Raw genomic sequence first — 27,564 nt, forward strand, 5'->3', positions numbered from 1 at the left:
ATATGCAGAGCACTGTACTTTCACAAAGTGGCAAGTAATGGGATCAATAACCTGTGAACCGATTTTAAAATGCTGGAATGAGTTGTAACGTTCTGTATACTTTGCAAAAGAGAGCGGCAGCGGCGGCGGGAATCTCGGAGGAGCAGTGATATAAAAAGGCGCCAGAGACCAGGTAGGCCTCAGAGCGGCAGTGGCGGCGGGAATCTCGAAGGAGCGGTGATATAAAAAGGCGCCAGAGACCAGGTAGGCCTCAGAGCGTACCAATCTCCGAACTCAGAGGGAGAGAAGTAAAAAGTAATCGAAGTGTGACTTCACCAGAAAGCAGGTAAGTGATTGGTTGGTGAGTATTTCTCTCTTTTTAAACCTTAACTCTGTGGTTTATAGTTTCTAAGCTCTCTGTGGTGTAGCGGGGACTGTTGGTAAACCAGGGCCCTTAAATATACCATTTAACTGTACTGTAATGAGTGGGATTGATTTGATTTAATTTAATTTCAATTAATTAAAGGGTAAGTCATGACAGGAGAGCCCGGCCCCGTGGCATGCTCCTCCTGCGCTATGTGGGAACTCAGGGACACTTCCTGTGTCCCTGACAACTATGTGTGCAGGAAGTGTGTCCAGTTGCAGCTACTGGCAGACCGTATTGCGGCGCTGGAGCTGCGATTGGATACATACTGGACCATTTGCGATGCTGAGGAAGTCGTGGATAACACGTTTAAGCAGTTGGTCACACCGCAGGCAAAGGTTGGACAGGCAGAAAGGGAAGGGGTGACCAACAGAGTACTAGGCGCAGGCAGGTAGTGCAGGGGTCCCCTGTGAACATCCCCCTCTCAAACAGATACACCACTTTGAGTACTGTTGGGGGGGATGGCTTATCAGTGGAAGGCAGCAGCAGCCAACTTCCTGGCACCAGGGGTGGCTCTGCTGCACAGGACGGGAGGAAAAAGAGGGGTAGAGTTATAGTAATAGGGGATTCTATTGTAAGGGGGATAGGCGTTTCTGTGACCGCAAACGAGACTCCAGGATGGTGTGTTGCCTCCCTGGTGCAAGGGTCAAGGATGTCTCAGAGCGGCTGCAGAACATTTTGGAAGGGGAGGGTGAACAGCCAGTTGTCGTGGTGCATATAGGTACCAACGATATAGGTAAAAAACGGGATGAGGTCCTAAAAGCTGAATATAAGGAGTTAGGAGGTAAATTAAAAAATAGGGCCTCAAAGGTAGTAATCTCAGGATTGCTACCAGTGCCACGTGCTAGTCAGAGTAGAAATAGAAGGATATTTCAGATGAATACGTGGCTGGAGAAATGCTGCGAGGGGGAGGGATTCAAATTCCTGGGACATTGGAACCGGTTCTGGGGGAGGTGGGACCAGTTCAAACCGGACGGTTTGCACCTGGGCAGGGCCGGGACCGATGTCCTAGGGGGAGTGTTTGCTAGTGCTCTGGGGGAGGGTTTAAACTAAAATGGCAGGGGTTGGGAACCTGAGCAGGGGGACAGAGGAAAGGGAAACAAGGATAAAAGCAAAAGATAGGAAGGAGAAAAACGAAAGTAGCAGTCAGAGAAATCAACGGTTTAAATCAAACATGGCCACAGTAAATAATAATTCTAATAGGTCTAAGAGCGTTAAAAAAACAAGCCTGAAGGCCTTGTGTCTTAATGCGAGGAGCATTCGTACTAAGGTGGATGAATTAGCTGTGCAAATAGAGGTAAACGAATATGATTTGATTGGGATTACGGAAACATGGCTCCAGGGTGGCCAAGGCTGGGAACTCAACATCCAGGGGTATTCAATATTCAGGAAAGATAGGCAAAAAGGAAAGGGAGGTGGGGTAGCATTGCTGGTTAAAGAAGGGATTAACACAATTGTAAGGAAGGATATTAGCTCTGATGATGTGGAATCTGTATGGGTAGAACTGAGAAATACCAAGGGGCAGAAAACGTTAGTGGGAGTGGTATATAGACCTCCAAACAGTAATGCGGAGGTTGGGGATGGCATTAAAAGGTAAATTAGAGAAGCGTGCAATAAGGGCACAGCAGTCTTCATGGGTGACTTTAATCTACATATAGATTGGGCAACCAAATTAGTAACAATACTGTGGTGGAGGAATTCCTGGAGTGTTTATGGGATGGTTTCCTGGACCAATATGTCGAGGAACCAACCAGAGATCAGGCCATCTTAGACTGGGTATTATGTAACGAGAAAGGATTAATTAGCAATCTTGTTGTACGAGGCCCCTTGGGTCGGAGCGATCATAATATGATCGAATTCTTCATTAAGATGGAGAATGAAGTAGTTGACTCAGAGACTAGGGTCCTGAATTTAAATAAAGGAAACTACGATGGTCTGAGGCACGAGTTGGGTAGAATTGATTGGGGAATGTCACTCAAAGGGTTGACGGTGGATAGGCAATGGCAAACATTCAAAGACCGCATGGATGAACTACAGAATTTGTTAATCCCAGTTTGGCATAAAAATAAAACAAAAAAGGTGACTCAACCGTGGCTAACAACGGAAATTAGGGATAGCATAAGATCCAAGGAGAGGACATCTAAATTGGCCAGAAAAAGCAGTAAACCTGAGGATTGGGAGCAGTTTAGGATTCAACAAAGGAGGACAAAGGGATTAATTAAGAAGGGGAAAATTGAATATGAGAGTAAGCTTGCAGGGAACATAAAAACTGACTAAAAGCTTTTATAGATATGTGAAGAGAAAAAGATTGGTGAAGTCAAGCGTAGGTCCCTTGCAGTCAGAATCAGGGGAATTTATAATGGGGAACAAAGAAATGGTGGACCAATTAAATACATATTTTGGTTCTGTCTTCACAAAGGAGGACACAAATAACCTCCCAGAGATGTCGGGGAACATAGGGTCTGATGAAAGGGAGGAACTGAAAGAAATCAGTATTTGTAGGGAAACTGATGGGATTGAAGGCCAATAAATCCCCAGGGCCTGATAATCTACATCCTAGGGTACTTAAGTGGCCCTAGAAATAGTAGATGCATTGCTGATCATCTTCCAACCATGGATTGGAGGGTAGCTAATGTTACCCCACTATTCAAAAAAGGTGGTAGAGAGAAAACGGGGAATTATAGACCGGTAAGCCCGACATCAGTAGTGGGGAAAATGCTGGAGTCCATTATAAAAGATGTAATAGGAGAGCACTTGGAAAACAATGACAGGATCGGACAAAGTCAACATGGATTTACAAAAGGTAAATCGTGCTTGACTAATCTACTGGAATTTTTTGAGGATGTAACTGGTAAAATAGATAAGGGGGAACCAGTGGATGTGGTGTATTTGGACTTTCAGAAGGCTTTTGATAAGGACCCGCATAAGAGAGTAGCGTGTAAAGTTAAGGCACATGGGATTGGGGGCAAGGTATTGACTTGGATAGAGAACTGGTAAGAGTTGGAATAAACGGGTCTTTTTCCAAGTGGCAGGCAGTGACTAGTGGGGTACCGCAGGGATCGGTCCTTGGACCCCAGCTATTCACAATATATATTAATGATCTAGACAAGGGAACTAGATGCAATATCTCCAAATTTGCAGACGACATAAAGCTGGGTGGGTGTGTGTGCTGTGAGGAGGATGCCAAGAAACTCCAGGATGATTTAGATAGGTTGGGTGATTGGGCAAAAGCATGGCAGATGCAATATAACGTGGATAAATGTGAGGTTATCCACTTCAGTGGCAAAAACAGGAAGGCAGATTATTATCTGAATGGCAATAGATTGGGAGAAGGGGAAGTGCAACAAGACCTGGGTGTCCTTGTGCACCAGTCGCTGAAGGTAAGCATGCAGGTGCAGCAGGCGGTTAAGAAGGCAAATGGTATGTTGGCCTTTGTAGCGAGAGGGTTTGAGTATAGAAACAAGGATGTCTTGCTGCAGTTGTACAGGGCCTTGGTGAGACCACATCTTGAGTATTGTGTGCAGTTTTGGTCACCTTTTCTGAGGAAGGATGTTCTTGCCATGGAAGGAGTTCAGCGAAGATTCACCAGGCTGATACCTGGGATGGCAGGAATGACGTATGAGGAGAGATTGGGACGATTGGGCTTGTACTCGCTGGAGTTTAGAAGAATGAGAGGGGATCTCATTGAAACTTATAAAATTCTGACAGGACTGGACAGACTAGATGCAGGAAGGATGTTCCCAATGGTCGGGGAGTCCAGAACCAGGGGTCATAGTCTAAGGATAAGGGGTAGGCCATTTAGGACAGAAATTAGGAGGAATTTCTTCACCCAGAGAGTGGTGAACCTGTGGAATTCTCTACCACAGAAGGCAGTAGAGGACAATTCATTCATTATATTCAAGAAGGAGTTGGATATATTTCTTAAGGCTAAAGGGATCAAGGGGTATGGGGAGAAAGCAGGGACCGGGTACTGAAATTGGATGATCAGCCATGATCGCATTGAATGGTGGAGCAGGCTCGAGGGGCCGAATGGCCTACTCCTGCTCCTATCTTCTATGTTTCTATGTTTAAGCCCATCAGTCAGCCATGTGAAACTTCATTTTAAAGAAAATACATAGTTGCTGTACAGAAGCTGAAGTGAATGGGAGAATCTAGCAGGAGAACTGGAGAGACAGCTACGGTCTGAAATTTGCTGAAGTGTCCAGACCAGAGAGCTGAAGAATGTCTGGAGGAGTTTGGTGGGGGGGGGGCGGGGGAGGGGGGAAATAAGGCACTATTTCTGAAACCTGTGTTGAATTTGGTTGGAGCACTCTACGACTAACTTTAAATTCTGTGTGGAGGTCTCCCAAGGAAATATTGACACACTCCTGGGACAGCCCCACTTCCAGTCTCATTTTCTGAAAGACAGCTATCCAAAAGGAAAAGAGTGTTATCCCTGCAGGAAATGTTTTTTTTAAAAAGATAGTAACAGAAACCGTGTGTTAGTGAGTTCCATTCACCTCTATTGCACTGGTTTAAATGTTCAGAATTACCAAACAATAATTAATATTCTTAAACGAAGCTTTAAAAGAGCACCAGTTAAGAGAGATGTACAATCTGTTCAGTTGACCACCATTTGAGGTTGTGTGGAATTGTCCTCCAATGCACACATCTGGGATTACACCCAAACTAGAACAGAGTTGGTAACCAATCCTGCAGTCCTTCGCCATTCTTCCTCTGATGCCATTAACAAAGTGGCGTTTAGTGTTTCTTTTCCCGAGGTTAAGACCTGGCGGAGCTCAGTCATATTCCGAACCGATAGTAATGCTGAGCTCTTCTCCCAAAATGTGCGTTTCGTGAAACCATTTATTTGTGTCCAGCACAACTAAAAGGGAGAGGAAAACAAAGTTACAGCAGCAACAACTGTGCTTTTCAGCGTATCACATACACTTACTTATGTAACAGGGTAAGGGTGAGAACAGAGTCACAGCTTCTGTGAAGTGCCTGGAGTTGCTGTCCAGTGTGCAAGGTCTGCAGAACATTAGGCACATGTGCGCAGAGGCTGTAGTGTATGTAGCAACTTCTCGCCTGCAACACAGATCAACTGCAGCCAAGCCGCTGAAAGAAGATCAATAGAATACAAAGTACCATCTGCATACTGACTGATCCTCCCTACAATAAAAATGAGCTGGGATGTGTAAGTTGTCTTGCATGCAGTTGTGGACGCAGGTTTGGGAAACTCGTGGTAGGGTTGAAGATACAATCAGACATCTTGATTCTTATGCAAGACTCCCCTTTTTTAAAGGACCTAACCAAGTAACCTAATTGAAGGTTAATTTCTAATGCTTTGCTCTAAAAGTCACTTGCCCTCGAGTTTAGAATTGAGCACTGAAATCAGCAGCTCTGCGTCTGGTCCCTTGCTCCTCTGTATTACTCTCCATTTTATCACAACTGATCAGTAAAAGAGTATAGGTGACCACTTAATATTTAAGTGATTACAAACCCAAATCTCAAATCGTGTGCTTTCTCCAGCTATCTTGTGCTAACAGAAATAAACAGCTAAAATAAATAAAGTTAGTGAGTAACTTTTCACCCAGCTTTTAACACATTTACAGCCAAGGTGATTTACAGATGGATATATTGAATAACTTCAACTACTTCACTCAGGCTAACTGCAGCAAGTTAGAGAAATGAAATGTTGCACAAACTTCATGTTGCTGTGAAATCCACTGTTGAGCAATTTACTTTTTAAAGTGATGTGGGACTTCAGAAGTCTATTACTGAGAATAATATGAATACCGTGCAGTTACTGAGCCACCTAGATTACTGATTTTCCTATTTGCAAATGTGACAAATTACATCAGCACACAGATCTGATCAGGTGTGTGGGGGGCGGCGGGGGGGGGGGGGGGGAAGGGGGGTCAGTTTGATAATGCAACAGCTACTAGAAATAGCTGTAGTGAATAGAGGCATCATTATACAGCTGTAAGTCACAGCTTTTTGTGGGTTTTTGATGCATGATCACCATAATATACAAGAGTTCACTGTGAAGTGGCCTTTTCTTGGAAAGGAAGTCTGCGCCTGTGGTGCAAATAATTTTTTTTTTTTTTTTTTTTTAAATAAGTGTGCAATTGGTACAAGCTGCCCAGCACCGAGTCAGCAAAGATGTTATATTATGTTAACAGCTGAAACCATAGAACACGTCTTGTATAAAGGTGATAAATGCTTGTGTGTCATCAACCTGGATCATTCAGATATAGACCTTTCTCTCTAACCCGCTCCCCCCGCCCCCTCACTGCTGGGGTCTTGTTCCACAGGTGCCAGTAACTCTCCAGTACCTCGCCCACATGACCACACTTCATGTCTGAGCATATCCAATGAGTGTTGACAGGCTATTAAACCATGGGTGCATCACAGGTGCAACACAGGGGGTCTTTGGATAGCCATCAGGAGTTGGAACCCTGACAGTTCCCCCTCCCCTTACCCCAACACAGTGGCTTTAAGAGGAAGAGCAGTACCAAAATGCATTAACACCAAGTTCCTGCATTTGAAAAAGATTGTGCATTAATATAGCGATTTTCACGACTGTAGGATATCGCAAAGCGCTTTACAGCCAATTAAATACTTTTGAAGTGTAGTCATTGTTGTAATATAGGAAACACGGCAACACAAATGTATTAGTTGAGGGATAAATATTAGCCAGGACACTAGGAGAACTCCCCTGCACTACTTCTTCGAATAGTGACATAGGATCTTTCAGGTCCACCCGAGAGGCTAGATGGGGTCTCAGTTTAATGTCTAATCTGAAAGACGGTACCTCGAATAATAACAATTTGCATTTATATAGTACCTTTAACATAGTAAAACATCCCAAGGTGCTTCACAGGAGTGTTAGACAAAATTTAATCCTGAGCCGCATAGAGATATTAGAACGGGAAACCAAAATCTTGGTCAAAGAGGTAGGTTTTAAGCAATGACTTAAAGGAGGAGAGAGAGGTGAAGAAGTGGAAAGGCTTGTGGAGGGAATTCCAGAGTTTAGGGCCTAGGCAGCTGAAGGCATGGAGCGATGGAAATTGGGGATGTGCAAATGGCCAGAATTGGAGGAGTGCAGAGATCTCGGAGGGTTGTAGGGCTGGACGAGATTACAGAGATGGGGCAGGGTGGGGCAAGGCCGTGGAGGGATTTGAAAACACGGATGAGAATTTTAAAATAAAGGCGTTGCCGGATTGGGAATCAACGGAAATCAGTGAGCACAGATGTGATGGGTGAACGGGACATGATGCGAGTTAGGATACGGGCAGCAGAGTTTTGGATGAACTCAAGTCTACGGATGGTGGAAAGTGGAAGGCCGGCCAGGAGAGTATTGGAATAGTGAAGTCTGTGGGTAACAAAGGCATGGATGAGGGTTTCAGCAGCAGATGGGCTGAGGCAGGGGTGAAGACGGTTGATATCACAGAGGTGGAAGTAGTCGCTCTTGGTGATGGAGAGGATATGGGGTCGGAAGCTCAGCTCAGGCTCAAATAGGACAGTGAGGTTGCAAACACTCTGGTTCAGCCTCAGACAGTGGCCAGGAAGGGGGGATGGAATCGATGGCTAGGGAACGGAGTTTGTGGCGAAGACCAAAGACAATGGCTTCGGTCTTCCCAATATTTAATTGGAGCAAATTTTTGCTCATCCAATACTGGATGTTGGACAAGCAACGTGACAAATCAGAGGTAGTGCAGGGGTCGAGAGAGATGGTGGCGAGGTACAGCTGGGTGTTGTCGGCATACATGTGGAATCTGACGGTGTATTTGGATGATTTTGCAGTACTCTTATTTGGGTACAGAATTGGCTGCATTTGCTTAGTGCTTTGCCTGATTCCACTTCTAGGCATACAGTTTTGATTAATATAATTTGTCTAGAATTTGACTGTGGCACCTAGGCAATGAAACAAGTTTGTTTTATACTTTTTCTCTGAGGTCACAGAAACCATAGCAATTTGGGCTATAGCAGTCTTGCTGAACACCAATAATTCCCTTCACAGCAAATCAAGAAGGGTATTCTGGTTAACGTTCGAACCTTCCTTTCCCTCCAGCCTTCCACAAGATGCTGGCCAAATGGATTGGAGGCTGGAGTCAAACAAGTGCCAACTTTGTCACCAACATACGTAACCACTGTGAAGTCAATCACATTTTTGTCTAGCTCCTAAGTTATATAAGCTTTTGCGTATAATTCTCATCATAAAGTACAACTAAGGACAAAGGACAGCAACCCTAGTTCTGACAATAAAATGTGACTGGCTGCACAAGGTAACTGAGGAGCACACCGCATCAGTAAATCCACAAGTGCAACCACTTATAAAGAGTTGGGGGGTGGGGATTGGAGATATGTCTCCTATCATTTTCTCTCCTGTCCCAGTTGTTGCACTTGTGGATCAATTAACATTTAACCTGCAGTAATACAGTACATGGAGGTGCAGTGTACTGCAGGGAGAATCACAAAACCATATCCCAGTCCTATTAATGATCCTTTTAGTTTGGTCATTCAGTGAGCTGTCTGAAAAATGCAGGAGAGAAACTGAGAATTAAGGAATGAGTACATCTACCTTTAACATGCAGCTCCTTGATGTTTTACTTGTGTATTATCATTTCCACTTGCAAATTATATCAAAAGCCGACAAGCATTAATGATCTGGATAAAGGCATCAGGGAAATGGTCTGCGAGTTTGTGGATGACACCAGGATATGTGCGGGAGTTAGGACCTCGTCTGTCGGTAGATCTATATGCAGTGGGGGAAATGGGCCCCTGTCTGGCAGATGTCTTTCAATATAGATAATGCAGCATGAGGCATTCGAGTTTTTACTCTGGCTTTTTGCCTCTCCCAGGAGAATGTGTGTCTCCAGGGTGGGGTTGATTTGTGTGTAGGCTGCACCATGTTGGGATGGGACAGGCTTGATGGAGTAGCTGGTCTTTTTCTATGTTCCTAATAAGTACAACATAGAGAATACTGCACTCTGGGTTACGTTGAAATAATTTGACAAAGTTCCCTCACAGGTACAGTATGGCACCAATCTCAGGCTCTAAAAAGCCTGCAATGATTTCTCTATTTAAAAAAAAAATACCAAAATTTATAAACAATTTACTTGGTGTTCAATGCGACTCTTGGTGTTGCTCTGTTGGATATTCGCTACAGTTTATATTGTTCACCCTCATTGGAGGATACTGATGGCTAGATCACTAGACAGGTTCTTGTATGCAATTCTAATGGGTCTCTGTTCATGGCAGCAGTACATTTATTTTGTAAATGGTGTGAAAATTCCATGATTCGTGAGCCAAGATGTGGCTATTTGTGTGATATTATACATAAAGAAACACTTATGTTTTAGTTTAGTATTTTGTTGCATTTTTCATGTGTCTTCTATAAATAATGGTAGTGCCTTGGGACCAAATGCTTCAGTATCTGTCATGCTATTGGTGCCTTTACTTTGGATGACATGCGTGGAAGGATGTGGTTTTGCAGCTAGTCAGTAATGTGATGTCTTAGAACAGTAACAGTGCAGCACACGGCAGGTGTCTGTGGCTTTTAAAACTGTACCATCTTCAATAAGCAGAGAAATATCCACTTAACACTAAAACAAAATCATACGATTACTATAAATCATGCATTAACAAACTCTTGGCTGCAGTTCCACTAGTCAGTATGGAGTTGACGACCTCAAATGAGCTGAATCCCTGACCAACAGGAATGCTTTGTTCGCCTCTCAGTTTGTGCTAATAAGGTTCACTGTTCGTTCAACCATTTATAGGATCCAGCTAGATGACTATAAATTATTTAAATATGTTTGTTGCTTCCGGCTCTCAATTTAGTCCACTCCTCTGCTGAAGCAGTCTCTCTCACTGGGCTATTGTTGCAGTAGTGACCACAGCCCCTCAACCATTGCTCATGTAACTAGACAGTGAGAGGTAACAGACTGGGGTATCACAGCAGAGAACATTCCGACTCATCCACTATTAATACACGTGCAGGGGTCAAACACAAGGACATCTCTGACCATTTCCTTGTATGCCTTGGCACCCACATTCCCATACCTCCTTCCAAGTCCACTTACTGGGGAAAAGCTCTCCCCAAGTCACTCATACTTTCAAACTCCCAAGCGTCTGGCCTATCATTCGCCACAGGGGTCACTGTATAATGATGGGCAGTGGGAATCCTTGCTGCTTTTATTTCTCTCCCTCGCACCCACCCCTGCCTTTTGCCCAGTAGGTCAATTGTCACGTCTGACCGGTCACCCAGCTGAGGTCAGCTAATTTAGCAAAGGATTTAATCTGGGACCTTCTGTCATGGTGCAATAGTCATCAGAGCTCTTCAGATATGATTTAATGAGGTACTTATACATCCTATAACTGGTAAAGGCACTGTTAAAATAGAGGAAAATCTGAAATGGAATTTGTTCTGCTTTTAAGGTCACGGGGATTCTTTACTTCCTCTCTCCACAGTCATGCTGTATGAGTTTCTGGTAAATGCGGCCTGTTGAGCTGGGTATTCATCTGTAAAATTTAGTTCAAAATACTGCACTCTTTCAGAAGAAGATGGTATAAATTGATCCCATTGTTTAAAACCTATCTGGAATGACTCTGTGCATTACACAGTCAGACCTCCTGTCTGTTGTGGTCATTTGATCTGCAGCCCAACAATAAATGAGTAATTCAAATATAATCCTGCATTCACGGACCAGCTAACACCCACTGACAGACTGCCTTTATCTTTGCTGCACAAAGTGAATTATCCAGTATTACACTTCAATAGCTCACTGGGCTGGTTCTCAATAGTGGCACAACCACCATCAAAACGAGGCTTTGGACACAGCCCATCAGACGTCAGCATGCAAATTAATCTCCGACTGACAAATAATTGCATAATATCAAATTGTATTGTTCCGTTTCTCGGCACCACAGGGTATGTGGTGACAAGCCTGAACTGTTTAATGCAATCAGATGCAAATACAGGGCTGTGGGAACCCTAGATCCAGGTATAATATTGATCCCTGTGAATACAACAGTAAATTATAGGGGTAAATGTGAAGTTCGGGGGTCATCACTTCTTTCCAATGTTATAAAATGTTGGTTGGGAGAGTTGCGAGGATGCTCACTGGAAGTACGCACAGTACCATATTACTTACTGATCTGCCCAGGGTACACAATGGCTTCCAGAGAAGAGCATTCATAGTAGCATTCTGCAGGGGGTTCCAGCTTCCAGTGTTTGATGCCCCGGATTTGGGCCTGCCATGACGGATTATCCACATCATCAATCTAAACAAAAACACGGTGCAAAAACATTTTAACGTAAATGTAAAGAACGCAAATGTTTAAAGCCCAAAGGCTGTGGTCTGTACACAGTAACAGGTCAGATAGCTCAAGATCATATGCTTAGGGCTAAAGCCTTTATCAGTAATGTGAAGCGGGCAAAGGAAAATAAACTCTTGTGATGCATTCATAATCCACAAGTTCACAGTTGTTTGAAACCTGAAACTGCTTCACAAAGCCGAGCTGAAAAGCAATTTGGGTGTGAAGACCCAAACTGACTCTGAAGCACAGCTAAGTGAGATTCCCTCCTCCAAGAAGCACCACTCCGCTTCATTCTGGTGTCAGGTCAGGTCCCAACTCCACATTTGGGCAACATTTACACTATAACTGGTTCAGACCAAAAGCTATGGTGTAAATGCACCATTAAAACCCATTCACTAAACAGATATTAAAGAAGAACTAGGGGGGAAAAAAAAAGAGATTGATGCACATTCATCTTCAAGAATAAACTCTTTCCATTTGGCCTTGCTAGAGATCAAATTTCAATGTACTTTCCTCCTGCTCCAAAAATGCGCTAGAAGGTTTAAGGAGTCACGCCCTGCTCTTAAAACCACCAATACAATTATATGGGCTTTATACAAGGACACTATTAGAATGATTTAAAACATCAATCTATCCCAGCATTCATTTCTTTTAGCATTTTTAATGGTGGAGGAAATGTGGGAGAAAGGAAAATCTTAATCTTGTCTCTATATATGAACAACAGTTTGGGAATGCAAGAGCAGAGAATGAAAACATCTAGGTCTTGGGAACGGAATAAACATTTGACCCAAGTACTTACTGTATTATTAACAAAACGTATAGCACAAAGGCTGAAAAGATTAGAAGCTGGGTAAACACCTAAAAACGTGGCCTCAGCTAAACGTGCAACCTACGTATTACATAAGCACAGGCTACGGTTGTATTATAGCATAAGAATAGAACCCGTTTCCCCTTTAAGGCAGAGCGTTCTCGAGATCCAGAGCCACGCGGCTGCGTGGAGGGCCTGGCGGGCGGTAATTGGTCACTCCAGGACTTGTGTTGTTCTCTTAGGTCGCAGCATGCTCTCGAGGTGGTCGGAGCCTGGGAACCGGGTTGTATTATTTGCATGTCATTTAATATACATGGAAGACCAAATCGGTCAGTGTAATAAAGCCACAGCGCAGCCAGTGTCGGAGCAGTGAATGACTGACCGCAACTTCAGGATCTCGGCGTTTAGATGCGCGTGCGCTACATCCTGAAGTTCCGGTCAGTTTCAAAGGAGTAATAATGCCGAATGGTGTTAGTTTGCCATTATTACCCACTGTAAATTCCAGCCCAATATTTGAAACGGAAAATTATAAAAGGATACAGGGAAAGGGAAGAGAAATAGGATTAGAGCAGATAGCACTGAGCCAAATCTCCCCTTTTGTACAGATTTTCCACAAATTATGATTAACATTCTTTTTGATTTTAATCTTTGTTGATTTAAAAATTCTTTATTTAAAAAATTGCTTTTATTTGAATATGGAGTGATGATGACATTATAGGAGAACTGGCTTAATGGGCTATTAAGTCCAACATTGTGAAATGGAAAACATAACAGAGAAGATCTCAATACCATGTGTTTGGAAAAATCCTTTTTAATGAGCACACAAGACTCCCTGTATATTGGGGATTCTTCTTCAGTACTGGTAAGTCACATCCCACTTTACATCTGGAGCAGTAGCACAGAGTATTGCTTTATCCCCAGTAATTTAATTCTCCATCTCAGATTATACCTTTCAGCCAACATCCCAGACTCCTCCATCACCATTCCTGGGTATGTCCTGTCCCATTGGCAGGAGAGACCCACCAGGGGTGGCAGCACAGTGGTATACAGTTGGGAGGGAATGGTCCTGGGAGCCCTCAGCTGATGAATCAGTATTCCTCCATGTTGAACACCACTTGGAGGAAGCATTGAGGGTAGCAAGGGCACAGAATGTACTCTGGGTGGCTCGGTAGTATCACTACTGACCGAGCCCTGAAGACATAGCTGCCAGACTGGGCTTGCGGCAATGGTGAAAGAGCCAACATGAGAGAAAAACCTCACCCTCACCAATCTACCCCTCGCAGATGCACCTGTCTATAACAGTATTGGTAGAAGTGACCACCACAGTCCTTGTGGAGACAAGTTTTGTCTTCACACTGAGGAAACCCTTCATCGTATTGTGTGGCACTACCACAGTGCTAAATGGGATAGATTCAGAACAGATCTAGCAGCTCAAAACTGGGCATCCATGAGGCGCTGTGGGGCATCAGTAGCAGCAGAATTGTATTCCACCACAATCTGTAACCTCGAGGCCCGGCATATCCTCACTCTACTATTGCCATCAAACCAGACGACTGACCCTGGTTCAATGAAGAGTGTAGAAGAGCATGCCAGGAGCAGCATCAGGCGTACCTAAAAATGAGGTGCCAATCTGTTGAAGCTACAACATAGGACTACATGCATGCTAAACAGCAGAAGGAGCAAGCGATTCCACAACCAACAGATCAGATCAAAGCTCTGCAGTCTGCCACATCCAGTCATGAATGGTGGTGGACAATTAAACAACTAATGGAAGGAGGAGGCTGCTGCATGAACATCCCCATCCTCAATGATGGTGGAGCCCAGCACTTGAATGCAAAAGACAAGGCTGAAGCATTTGCAACCATCTTCAGCCAGATGTGCTGAGTGGATGATTCATCTTGGCCTCCTCCTGAGGTCCCGACCATCACAGAAGCCAGTTTTCAGCCAATTTAATTTACTCCATGTGATATCAAGAAATGGTTGAGCACAATGGATATGTCAAAGGCTATGGGCCCAGACAACATCCTGGCTGTAGTGCTGAAGGCTTGTGCTCCAGAACTAGCTGCACCTCTAGCCAAGCTGTTCCAGTACAGCTACAACACTGGCATCTATCCGACAAAGTGGAAAATTGCCCAGGTATGTCCTGTCCACAAAAAGCTGAACAAATCCAATTCTGCCAATTACCGCCCATCAGACTACTCTCAATCATCAGCAAAACGGTGGAAGGTGTCGTCGACAGTGCTATCAAGTGGCACTTGCTCACCAATGCTCAGTTTGGGTTCCACCTGGACCACTCGGCTCCAGACCTCATTACAGCCTTAGTCGAAACATGGACAAAAGAGCTGAATTCCAGAGGTGAGGTGAGAGTGACTGCCCTTGGCATCAAGGCAGCTTTTGACCAAGTGTGGTACCAAGAAGCCCTAATAAAATTGAAGTCATAGAATATACGGCACAGAAACAGGTCATTCGGCTCCAACCAGTCCATGCCAGCGTTTATGTTCCACTCGAGCCTCCGCCAGTCTTTCCTCATCTAACTATCAGTGTAACCCTCTATTCCTTCTCCCTCATATACTTATTGAGCCTCCCCAGAAATGCATTTATATTATTCGCCTCAACCACTCCATGTGGTAGTGAGTTCCACAGTCTCACCACTCTTTGGGTAGAGGGGTTTCTTTTGAATTTCCTATTTGATTTCTTGGCGACTATCTTATATTGATGGCCTCTAGCTTTGCTCTTCCCCACAAGTGGAAACACTCCCTCTGTGTCTACTCGATCAAAACCGTTCATAAGACCTCCATTAAGTCACCCCTCAGCCTCTCTTTTCAAGAGAAGACCCAGCCTGTTCATCCTTTCCCGATAGGTGTAACCTCACATTTCTGGTATTGTCCTTGCCAGTGCCTCTATATCGTTTTAATAATATGGCACAGAATTGTACACAGTACTCCAAGTGTGGTTTAACCAGGGTTCGATGCAAGTTTAGCATAACAACTCTACTTTTCAATTCTATCCCTCTAGAAATAAAGTCAATGGGGGATTAGGAAGAAAACTTCACTGGCTGGAGTCATATCTAGCACAAAGAAAGGTGGTTGTAGGAGGCCAATCATCTCAGCCCCAGGACATCGCTGTTCTTCTTGAACCTCTGCAGTCAGGGTGGTGAAGGTAATCGCACAGTGGTTAGGTAGGGAGTTCCAGGATTTTGACCCAGCAACCGATGAAGGAATGGCGATATAGTTCCAAATAAGGATGGTGTGTGACTTGGAGGTGGTGGTGTTCCCCTACACCTGCTGCCCTTGTCCTTCTAGGTGGTAGAGATCGTGGGTTTGTGAGGTGCTGTCAAAGAAGCCTTGGCGAGCTGCTGCAGTGCATCTTGTAGATGGTACACGCAGCAGCCATGGTGCGCCGGTGGTGGAGGGAGTGAATGTTTAAGGTGGTGGATGGGGTGCCAATCAAGCGGGCTGCTTTGTCCTGGATGGTGTTGAGCTTCTTGAGTGTTGTTGGAGCTGCACTCATCCAGGTAAGTGGAGAATATTCCATCACAGTCATGACTTGTGCCTTGTAGATGGTGGAAAGGATTTGTGGAGTCAGGAGGTGAGACACTCGCCGCAGAATACCCAGCTTCTGACCTGCTCTTGTGGCCACAGTATGTGTGTGGCTGGTCCAGTTAAATTTTTGGTCAACGGTGAGCCCCCCCACCCCCACTTCTCCAGGATGTTGATGGTGGGGGATTCGACGGTGGTAATGCCATTGAATGTCGTGGGGAGGTGGTTAGACTTTCTCTTGTTGGAAATGGTCATTGCCTGACACTTGTGTGGCGTGAATGTTACCTGCCACTTATCAGCCCAAGCCTGAATGTTGTCCAGGTCTTGCTGCACGCAGGCACGGACTGCTTCATTATCTGAGGAGTTGCAAATGGAACTGAGCACTATGTAATAATCATCAGCGAACATCCCCACTTCTGACCTCATGTAGGAGGGAAGGTCTTTGACAAAGCAGCTGAAGATGGTTGGGGCCTAGGATACTGCCCTGAGGAACTCCTGCAGCGATGTCCTGGGGCTGAGATGTCCTGCAGCGATGTCCTCTTACCTATCCAATTATACCCAGATTTAGGAGATGAAGCCCTGGAGTGAGTTTGCCTGTAAGGATACCAACAGCTGAGCCAAGGTGATGTGTGTATTTGTGACAGTACTAACCTTTTGGCAGGTGTCAATCCCCTCACTATGATAATAACAGCAGATAATTGCTGTACATATTATATTTGTTGTCTTAGGTCAGCAAAGAAAAATGCCTGTGGAAATGGCATTTAAATTGCAACAGATTTCTTTTAAGCAAAAAAAAATGCTTTCTTTATAAGTTATTAAAGGGAAGTGTATTCTATAAAATTGCACAATAATTCTTGAATTCCTTTACAGTTTACGGTGTTTCCAATCATACATGTTTTCATGGAAGGAAAAACTTGCACTTATATGCTTGATATCTCAAACATCTTGGTGTTTCACCTACAATGAATTACTGTGAAGTACAGTAACTTTTGATACGAAATCAAATTTCATGCTTTACGGCTTGATTGGTGGTATGAGATGCTCAGAGCGGGTTTAGGTTCCTAAAAATGTGACCACACGACCTGGGAATGGTGGCCCATAGCAAGCACTGCTATTCAGGATTTCACAACACAAAATGTTTCTAGACTGCCTCTAACCTGTAGTTCAAAAGCCCAAGATGCAGCCACGAGGCGAGTGGGAGATGCCCCAGTTTGTGTACAGACATCCTTTATAGCACGCGAGAGAGTATGAGGCAATTTGATAGAATAAACTTCCCTTTCAAAAACAGCAATCAGAGTTTCTCATTCTTACATGCATGTGGGCTCCATGCCCTGGCACTCCATGAATATCCAGTCCATTTTACTAGATTCGGAAATGGCCGGGATAAAATACGGTCGTTTGTAGTGCTGCCTCAGGATACTTGCTGCACTGGAATCACAGTTACTCCTGTGAAATCAAAGCAGAGTTAACGATTATCCAATGGAACTGGCCCCCTCCCCCTCCTGTCCACCCCCCCCCCTCCCCGTCTCCCCCCCCCTCTCCGTCTCCCCCCCCTCTCCCTCCTCCCCCCCCCCCGTCTCCCGTCTCCCCACCCCCCGTCGTCCCCCCCCTCCCGTGTCCCCCCTCCCGTCTCCCCCCCTCCCGTCTCCCCCCCTCCCGTCTCCCCCCCCTCCCGTCTCCCCCCCCTCCCGTCTCCCCCCCCTCCCGTCTCCCCCCCTCCCGTCTCCCCCCCCCTCCCCCTCCCGTTCCACCCCCTCCCATCCCACCCCCTACCGTCCACCCCCTCCCTCCCTCCCGTCTCCCCCCTCCCGTCCCACCCCGTTCTCCCTCCCGTCGCCCCCCTCGTCGCCCCCTCAACCTCCCACCCCCCTCCCTCCCGTCGGCCCCTCCCTCTCCCTCCGTCGCCCCCCTCGTCGCCCCCCTCCCTCCCGTCGCCCCCCTCGTCGCCCCCCCTCCCTCCCGTCGCCCCCTCCCTCTCCTCCGTCGCCCCCTCCCTCTCCCTCCCGTCGCCCCCTCCCTCCCCCTCCCGTCGGCCTCTCCCTCCGTCGGCCCCTCCCTCCCGTCGCCCCCTCCCTCTCGTCGGCCCCTCCCTCTCCCTCCCGTCGGCCCTCCCTCTCCCTCCGTCGGCCCCTCCCTCTCCCTCCCGTCGGCCCCTCCCTCCCCCTCCCGTCGCCCCCTCCCTCCCCCTCCCGTCGCCCTCTCCCTCCCGTCGGCCCCTCCTCCCGTCGCCCCCTCCCTCTCCTCGTCGGCCCCTCCCTCTCCCTCCCGTCGCCCCCTCCCTCCCGTCGCCCCCTCCTCTCCCTCCCGTCGCCCCCTCCCTCTCCCTCCCGTCGCCCCCGCCCTCTCCTCCGTCGCCCCCTCCCTCTCCCTCCCGTCGCCCCCTCCCTCTCCCTCCCGTCGCCCCCCTCCCTCTCGTCGCCCCCTCCCGTCGCCCCCTCCCTCCCCCCCCCCCTCCCTCCCCTCCTCTCGTCGCCCCTCCCTCTCGTCTGAGCAGTGACATAAGCATTGGGGCGGGAGCATTACCCCCCTGATCCCAGCTGTCGGTCTGTACAGGTTTAGTGACAATTCTATGGTGCAACATGCTATACAGTGCAATGAATGCTGCACCTGTATCCTCAGTTATGATCACTATATAGAGGTGGTGCTGCTTATGCAACCTATCAAGTGAGAGGAACTGGATAACTCTCAAGCGACAAACCTGGAAATACATAACTATCAACCTCTCCAGCGTTGGTATTTTCACTTGCCTGCTATTGACGATACTATTTTATTTATAGGATTTCTAGATTTAGAATGAGTGGGGGAAAATAACTCTCACACTTTGTAGTATTAAAGAATTAATCATGTGCTGAATAGTTAATGTATGAGAATGTTCACATTGAAGGATTAGTAACTGTAATCCATTCATTACAAATTTATGATAGACAAACTTGTAGTATTTCTGTCAGATTATCGACTGTTGTTTGCCTGTATACTCTTCCCAATTTCAGTCCAAACTATGTTCTGAACACTGTGTAGAACCCATTAGTCAAGTGGCGTGCTGTATGGAGCAGACTGCCAGAAGTTACATCACAATCTTTCTTTAGTCCAAACTACACAGCTCCCCATGTAAATAACATCTTCATTACAGACCATGAACACACATTTTATTGCATGTAACATATCTGAGAGACCAATCAGATTCTTGGTGTAACATATTCTGTTTTAGGCAACTGGAGCTACTGGAGGCGTTCAGTTTTGCCACCACTATCACTGATCCTGTGTTTCAACTTAGAGGGACTGACGTGGTCTTACAATGGAACAGATTTCCTCCATCATCTGAATAGTTTTACAAGTTATTTTGCCTGTACATTGCAGTGCCAACTCATTTGCTGTGAATATGCACCTGGAACGTCAAAGCTCTACCTCATCACCACCTCTCTCGACCTCTCTGCTGCCTCTGATTTGTCATACTGCTTGTCCGATATCCAACATTGAATGAGCAGAAATTTCTCCAATTAAATATTGTGAAGACTGAAGCCATTGTCTTTGGTACCAGCACAAACTCCTACGCTAGCCATCAACTCCATCCCTCTCCCTGGCCACTGCCTGAAGCTGAACCAGACTGCCCGCAGCCAAGGATCATCATCCGACCCCATATCCTCTGCATCATCAAGAGCGCCTGCTTTCATCTACACCACTGCGTTAAAAGCGCTCTATAAATGCAAACTGTTGTTGTTAATGTCACGCATGTATTGTTATCCATGAACAGTGATCTCGTTTGTCGAGTCCACTCATCTGCATAAAAGCCAAATACTGCAGATGCTGGAAATCTGAATTATAAACAGAAAGTGCTGGAAATGCTCAGCAGGTCAGGCAGCATCTGTGGTGAGATAAACAGAGTTAACGTTTCAGGGCAATGAAGGCCATCGACCTGAAACGTTAACTCGGTTTCTCTCCCCGCAGATGCGGCCTGACCTGATGAGTGTTTCCAGCATTTTCTGTTTTTATTCCACTTATCTACAGGTTACATTGGCCCTTTTTCAATGCCGAGGCCAGGAGAAAAAAAATGAACAAAATAGGGTAAAATACAGCGTATACGGCTTTGACCTTGTACAGTGAGTACAGATGCTGACAATATAAAAAGTCTGGAATCCTGATCACCTACTGTTCAATAAACTGACAATTCTAATGAAACTGAATCAGAACCAGCTACAACATCAAAACAGAGCTTTATAAGAACATAAGAAATACGAGCAGGAGTAGGCCAATCGGCCCCTCGAGCCTGCTCCGCCATTCAATAAGATCATGGCTGATCTGATCCTAACCGCCAATCCACTATCACAGAACCATCTCCTGAATCTAACAGAATTAGACACACGAAATAGGAGCAGGTTCAGGCTCCACGGCCCGCCCGCTCCGCTACCCACAGGGCCATGACCGATCCGAACCTAGACATGTCCAAATTCCTGCCCGCTCCCCGTAACCCTTAATTCCCTTTACTTCTAGGAAACTGTCTATTTCTGTTTTAAATTTATGTAATGATGTAGCTTCTACAGCTTTTTGGGGCAGCATATTCCATGGACCTACCACCCTCTGAGTGAAGTAGTTCCTCCTCATCTCAGTTTTGAAAGAGCAGCCCCTTATTCTAAGACTATGCCCCCTAGTTCTAGTTTCACCCATCATCGGGAACATCTTCCCCGCATCCACCCGATCCAACCCCTTCACAATCTTATATGTTTCAATAAGATCGCCTCTCATTCTTCTGAACTCCAATGAGTAGAGTCCCAATCTACTCAACCTCTCCTCATATGTCCATCCCCTCATCCCCGGGATTAACCGAGTGAACCTTCTTTGTACTGACTCGAGAGCAAGTATGTCCTTTCTTAAGTATGGACACCAAAAATGTACGCAGTATTCCAGGTGCGGTCGCACCAATACCTTGTACAACTGAAGCAATACCTCCCTATTTTTATATTCTATCCCCCTAGCAATGAAAGCCAACATTCCATTGGCCTTCTTAATCACTTGCTGCACCTGCATACTAACCTTTTGAGTTTCGTGCACCAGGACCCCCAGATCCCTTTGTACTTCAGTACTTTCCAGTTTCTTGCCATTAAGATAATAACTTGCTCTACGATTTTTCCTGCCAAAGTGCATAACCTCACACTTTCCAGTATTGTATTCCATCTGCCAAATCTCTGCCCACTTACTTAGCCTGTCTATGTCCCTTTGCAGGTTTTTTGTCCTCACTCACTACTTTCCCTCCCATCTTAGTATCATCTGCAAACTGTGATATGTTACACTCGGTCTGAGCTTTGACTTTCTGTCCAGTCAGTACGCTGGAGTATGTGAACTTCTGGCTCTGACCCAAACCATGACTCACAACCACATTTACTACAAGATTATTATATAGAATATTCCTCTAACTCACCTTCCAGAATAATGAGTCGACAATACCAAAAGCAAGATCTGCCATCAACCCAAAACCAATGTCATTCATGCAATATAAAAATTCTTGAATGGTTGGCAGATTACAGGTTGTGTTGCTAAATACTACCCCCCACCCAAAGTGTCAACTGTTGTCTTCCTGCTTCCCAATCATTGCTCTTTTAGATCCCTTCTAAAACTGTCTCTCGTAACTTCTGCAAATCTTCCTTTCCATCTTGTTTTAGTCCTGAATATTCAGTTTCTGCTCTCCTAATAAGAAAGTAAACCTTTTTAGGTCACTTTTCTCCAATAACTCTAATCTCAATGATCTGGTAAAGACACTGCCCAGTTGATTCTGCTCAACCATTATGATTGCTATCAAAAGATTACTGAGTCCTCTACTTTATGCACTCCAATCAGAACACTGGTTTTATGGTATCCATCCCACTGTCCTCCAAACTTACCCCTTTCTATTGCTGTTTCTACAATCTCTCACTCCCAGTCCACCTTTCCTTCTCAATTTAAATTTGGCTTCTATTCATCCTAGCCCCAAGATGATCTCCAACTTTCAAATGATTGTCCTATTGCCCTTGCACTCATACTTTCAAAAGCTGTGGAAGCAGTTTCTAATTTTCAAATCATCCATCACCTTGAAAGTTTAGATCTAATCCACCATCATCAGTATGATTTATGGCATATCCATACCACATTTTGGTGAATCACCGGCCATACTCTTGGACATCTCTGCACTTCGAAACAACTTGCCACCATATGGCCTCTTATTAAAACTCTTGTTCAATGCTGGCCATACAGCTTCCTCTACAATAACTCCAATCTATGTTGTAGTTGATGATTTAACCTGCCCCTTTTCTATTAACTGGAGGACACTCCTAGACTCTGTTCATTCATTTAAGAACATAGAACCAGCAGGAGTAGTCCATTCGGCCCTTCGAGCCTGCTCTGCCACTCAATAAGATCATGGCTGAACTTCTACCTCAACTCTATCTTCTCGCATATCCCGCCAGTCCCTTAGTATCCAAAAATCTATTTCTCGCCGTGCTCCTACAATTTCCAGCCTTTAAAATCACCAAATCATTATTTCTTGATTCACCCCTTCTCTTTCATACCCTTCCCCACCTTGGGTGCCATCGTGGCTCTTGGCACTCGTTTGTTTTTCTCAAGAAAAAGCTTGGATTACTGACTTGCACTCCACTCCACTGCGCCCTCATCTGTCACCCTCGACATGTAATTCTCCCCGACCATGCAAGAAAAATGAAATTGCTGAATTGCCACACACACCATCCAATGTACCAGGGTTTGGTATTGCTGTGCATGCCAGCACGGCCAGCCTCCATCCCGAAAACATCCCCCAAGTTCACAAACTCGGTATCGTAGGGGAAAAATTGGCACTCGCTGCCGCTGTTGTCCAGGGCGCTGCTGCCGCTGCCGTAGATCTGGGTGAAGAACTCGAAGCTGAAGACCTCGCTGGCTGACCAGTTCCTCTGGCCGTCCTCCACCACCACCGGCTGCATGGAGTAGGCGTAGGCCCGCAGGAACTCCTCGTGGCTCAGGTTGCTCTTCCTGTCGACGGCGGTGACGTTGCTGCAGACTCGGCAGTCCAAGGGCCGCCTGAAGGGATTGTGGAAGTCGGGCAGCCCGACCACGCACATCTCGTTCTCCGCCGAGGAGCCGCGCAGCCAGAACCAGAGGCGGAGCGCCGAGTGGCGGAGCGGGCCGCAGTGCAGCAGCAGCGCCAGCGCCAGGAGCATAGCCACGGCTCGCATCGGCGAGGAGGGGCGGCGGCGGTCCCGGCTCAGCAGCAGCTTGTGCACCGCCGGCAGCTGCGCGATGTCCCGCTCGGTGAGGCCGGAACGCAGGGCCAGAGACACCATCTCCCCCACCTCCTCCCGGCTCAGCTTCCGAGGCGCCATGACGCTGACCCCGTTGCTGGGGCGGGGTCAGGGCTCAACTGCAGCTGATTGCAAAAACAAAAAGGTTCAACACGATGGATGGAAGAAATGCATGCACCGGGTGCATGGGCTTCCGCCCGGCTTTAACGTCCACCTAGTGCACAATCATTTATCACCCATGCACATTTATCATCGCCGCACGAATGCTGCATCCACTTTGCAAATCTCTCGGTGAATGAGGAATTGAACCGCCCGCCATCGGGATGAAAAGCGTCGCTGGACTTTAACTAGGAGTCAGGATGGCCGAGCGGTCTAAGGCGCTGCGTTCAGGTCGCAGTCTCCTCTGGAGGCGTGGGTTCGAATCCCACTTCTGACATTAAAATTTTTTCCCACAACTAAAATAAAATCTACCACAAATATTTATAAACTCACTGCAGTCAAATCTTGGGTTCTGGAAATTTAAAATGTCACAGTGATTTCTGCAGCAACATGCTCGAATTCTGTAGTTCCTCATTTGATTTTAAATATTAACAGATCATGTCATAGGGCAGAGGATGCAATACAAACACTTTATTTTCCTACATTGAGCATTCCACCTCGGAAACCTTTTCCAATTGTTAAGCACCTATAGTAGTACAGTCCCTGACAACAATGGGCCAAACCAAAAGCCTTCCTTTCACCATAATTTGCAACTGTTACAGCAAGAGACAAAAAATGAAATGAAAAAGGATAAATCTGATTCTTTTTTTAAATGGTGAAAAGGTTACAGTGGAGGTAAAAGAGACTTAGGGTCCCTGTAAAGAGAACACTAAAGAGAACACTAAAATGTAGTGGTCAGATACATAATAATCAAAAAGGTTAATGGAATGGTAGCCTTTATAATTAGAGGGCTAGAATATAAAGAAGAGGAAATTTTGCTACCGCTATACAGAGCCCTGGTAAGACCGCATCTGGAGCATAGCACCACACCTTAGAAAGAATGTATTGGCCTTGGAAAGAATGCAGCACAGATTCATCAGAACATTACCAGGGGTCCAAGGATTAGATTATGAGGAGAGATTCCATAAACTCTTCTTTCGTATGGTAGTAGCAAAAAAAATACAAATTAAATATCAATATCTAAGTCAGATATCCAGGCCAAAGCTTCTGGTGTACTTGTAGGCTGCCTGTGAATTTCCTCTAAGGGCAGTGCTCAATGATGTGCTCCAGAGTCTGATTAGGAGCTCCCAGACGCATGATGGAGATGCTTTAATCTTCCATCTATGGAGAAGGTGGCAGCATCTACCATGACCGGTTCTGAGGCGGTTGATGGTTGTCCACTGTTTGCGAGGAAGGTTTGATCCTTTAGGTTCTACTGTGGGGTCCTCTATAAGGAATCCATTTGGTATGTTGCAGTTCTTCCAAGCATTTCGCCATTGGTCATCAAGGCTGAAGAGAGATCGCTGAACAGCTTTGGCAATGGTCCAAAATGGCCTTCTGGAATTGAGATGGGTTGGTGGTAGGTTGGTCAAGTCGGCCTGGATCGGCATGTCTTTGCTGGTGTAGAGGTTGTATTCTCTGGAGATTGCATATTCACGGCATAGGTGTCGTGGTGCGATGTTTGCTAGCATAGGTAGCCAAATGGTTGGTGTCGATAAAAGCGTAAATTCATGGTATTCAGCTGGACATTAATGGATATGACATGCAGACTTGATAGCCATGGGGGAGAGCAGTCTCCGCTGTAGAGTACACCAGGGCGAGTGCTGCAGTTTGTGCGTCTACTCCCCATGTGGATATAGCAAGTTTCTGGATCAGATTTGAAGGGGTTAAACATTAGATTAGCAGCTTAACTGACTAGCTGGCTGATGTAATAAAGGAGAAGTCTGGCAGAACAAAGACAGTTGCCGACAGTTGGAAAAAGCATATTACACGATGATTGGGGGAGTGAAAGAAGGTGAGGAGGCCATGCATTGAACAATGGGCCACCAATCAAGGACGTGCGGTCAATACTTGGAATGGAAGGAGAATAAATGAAATAAACAAGATGTGATTTGTGAAGATGTGGTTAAGTGTACGTAAATTGGATAAGAGTTATGTAATGTATGTACCTTTAAGGGGGGAACTACTTTGTACAGCTCATGTATACTGTAGTACCGGCAGTGACCACACCTGTATATAACGCTGAGTAGTAATCTGTACAGTTCAGTTGCAGTCTGAGCCACGTTGAGTAAACATCGTTTGTACCGTTCTCCACAGTCTGTGTCTGATTATACACGGACGTAACAAGTTAAGGAGTAGAACAATGGCAGATGTGGAAACAGGGCAAATGAGATAAAGAAGATGTGTTTTGTGGAGATGTGATTAAGTGTACATGACTTGGACAATTAATTGGCCAAGTCCCGAAGATGTGAAGGAAACAAGATGTAAGATTGTATATAAGCCAACTGCTTGAATGTAAAAATTAGACTCTCGTCTCAGCTGCAGCTGAGAGAGCCTCTCCCTGCATGTGCTTGAATAAAGATTGCTTGAAACCAGTACACGCTCGTCTCTGTCTGCTTTGGGGCAGAGAGAAAACCCCCAACAGATTGACCCTACTCTTTAGTTTCTTCACAAGGTTCTGGAGATGCTGTCTATATGGCAGGGTGCGATCAAGCATGACTCCTAAATAGGAGGGTTTTTTGGCATGGTTTACCTCTGCACCTCAAAAGGAGACTTTGAAAGCTCGGTTTGCTTGATAGGTGTTGAGGTGGAATGTCGAAGTGACGGTCTTTTACAGGTTTGGCCGAAGTCGCCATTGACAGAAGTAGGCCTCCATCCTCTGTAAATCACTGGTCAGAGTCTCCTCGGTGATGGACAGATTCTTGTTTTGCGTGGCCAAGCCAATGTCATCAGCGTATACAAACTTGTGGGACTCTGTTTCAGGCAGATCACTGGTGCAAACGTTGAATAAAATGGGTGCCAGGACAGAACCCTGTGGAAGTCTGTTGTTCAGTGCCCTATACCTGCTCTTCTAGGTGCCAGAGCACACACAGAAGCATCGGTTGCTAAGCATGGAGTTGAGAAGTTAGATCATTGTTCTGCAAGGTAAAACGGTGGAGAGCTTGAAAAGCAGTCCATGCTTCCACACTGTGTCATACACCACTGACAAGTCCATGAGTGCCACAGCAGTCTTGTGCTGGCGCTGGAAGCCTGCTTCGATGTGTGTTGTTAACTCTACCACTTGGTTGCAGCAGTTACGGCTGCCCTGGCAGCCTGCATGCACTTTAGGGATGGTTGGCTCAATGATGGGGGCTAGTCTGTGGAGTAGTAGCTTCTCCAGCACTTTATAACAAGTGCAAAGTAAGGAGTTCGGGCGGTAGCTGGAGGCCTCACAAGCATTCTTCCCCTGCTTCAGGAGGGCAAATATTTTAGCCTCCCTCCAGATAGATTGAATTTTATTGGTTGATGGTACCTCAGAGAAGAAGGAGGTCAACCATCTCTTCGCTTTAGGTCCCAGTGCTTTTAAGAATTCTGGGTAAACACCATCTGGACCAGCAGCTTTTCCAGATTTGGTTGTCGACAGGGCTGCGTTTAGTTCTTCCAAGGTGAATGGATCAGACATAGTTGACGATCTTGGTGCCACCATCAAGTTTGTCGAAAGCTGCCGCTTCACCTGGCGTTGAAATTCTTTGTCCACCGGAGCCTTTGATGTTTGTATCAAGTGGGATGCAATGGCATCCACTCTGATGGTCATCCTGTTTTTATAGATGGGGTTTCATCCACCAATTGACAGATCAGGGCCTGTGCTTTCCTGTTGGAGTGAGTGAAGGCAATTCCACCTTTCACGTCTTGCTGAGTTCAAGGATTCCAGCATTGCGGTGGCTGTTGCTGGGTTCTTGTTCAGTGAATACTTCTGGTAGAGAGCCTCGCTTTCTTCCATCCAGTGAGGAATATATGTCTTTCTAAAACCCCGATGTATACTGCGTGTTGTGGCAGCTTTAATAGTTCCTATAAATCCGTTGAAGGCATCAGTGGTTGGCAGAATCCACCTGATGTTGGTGGCAATTGACTTTTGGAAGGTCTCCCAGTCTGCTTTTTTGAAGTTCCATTGTGGTTCTGGTGTTGATGTAATGACAGGAATGTCATTGCCAACATTGATGATTGAGGGCCTGTGTTGACTGTTGGGAAAGTCATCAAGAATGGTTCTGGAGTCGATAATTGTTTTTTTTT

At 45.9% G+C, this 27,564-nt stretch overlaps 1 non-coding gene and 1 pseudogene across 2 annotated transcripts; one reads left to right on the forward strand and one right to left on the reverse strand.

Annotated features, from left to right (window-relative positions):
* Nucleotides 1-5,071: 5,071 nt before the first annotated feature.
* Nucleotides 5,072-23,726, reverse strand: LOC147116386 (bifunctional arginine demethylase and lysyl-hydroxylase JMJD6-like; annotated as a pseudogene). The gene is made up of 4 exons (XR_015078799.1): nt 22,766-23,726; nt 17,369-17,503; nt 11,545-11,674; nt 5,072-5,267 (listed from the first exon to the last, which is right to left on the reverse strand). The product of XR_015078799.1 is annotated as a bifunctional arginine demethylase and lysyl-hydroxylase JMJD6-like (transcript).
* Nucleotides 23,670-23,752, forward strand: trnal-cag (transfer RNA leucine (anticodon CAG)). The gene has a single exon. It is a non-coding gene; the product is annotated as a tRNA-Leu (tRNA).
* Nucleotides 23,753-27,564: the final 3,812 nt, after the last annotated feature.

The sequence above is a fragment of the Somniosus microcephalus genome, chromosome 6 (genome assembly GCF_052327205.1).
Source record: "Somniosus microcephalus isolate GS21.2 chromosome 6, FLI_Smic_1.0, whole genome shotgun sequence".
Lineage (NCBI taxonomy): Eukaryota > Metazoa > Chordata > Chondrichthyes > Squaliformes > Somniosidae > Somniosus > Somniosus microcephalus.